This window comes from Mizuhopecten yessoensis, unplaced genomic scaffold (genome assembly GCF_002113885.1).
Source record: "Mizuhopecten yessoensis strain PY_sf001 unplaced genomic scaffold, ASM211388v2 scaffold8879, whole genome shotgun sequence".
NCBI classification, from domain to species: Eukaryota; Metazoa; Mollusca; class Bivalvia; order Pectinida; family Pectinidae; genus Mizuhopecten; species Mizuhopecten yessoensis.
The window spans coordinates 5333-5818 of record NW_018407768.1 but is presented as its reverse complement, the minus strand read 5'-3'; positions in this window follow the sequence as shown (position 1 = coordinate 5818).

The window sequence follows — 486 nt, the reverse complement described above, 5'->3', positions numbered from 1 at the left end:
ACAAGACACACTGTGTCAGACCAGGTGTCAACACCTCACAGGAAAAGAAAGCTGGCAATAAGAAAAAAAGATAGTCAGCGGTATCACTGCATCAGACACACAGTAAAGCCTATCTTACCAAAGAGTCCACTGCGTCATTCCAAATCTAGAACATCTAGAAGACTTGTCAAGAGGATGAACAGTTTGGAGAAGTTTACTTTTCAACAAAGCTCAGACTGGAAGACCATTAAGCATGACAAAGGAAGATTCAATTACCTACACATTATGCCAGATGTGAGATCCGAGTTAAATGTATTCATGCTTCCTTTCAACCACCCAAACAGTCATTCAGCTGCTGTAGTAAATGGAACGAGTGGAACTGATCATGAGCAAGAAAACAGCAATGAATTGATTGGGGCTACTGCAAGAAGACTCGGTGACATGGAAAACCAACCAAGTACTTTCAATGAGCAGATCAGTGTATTTGAGCAGATCATTACTGGAACC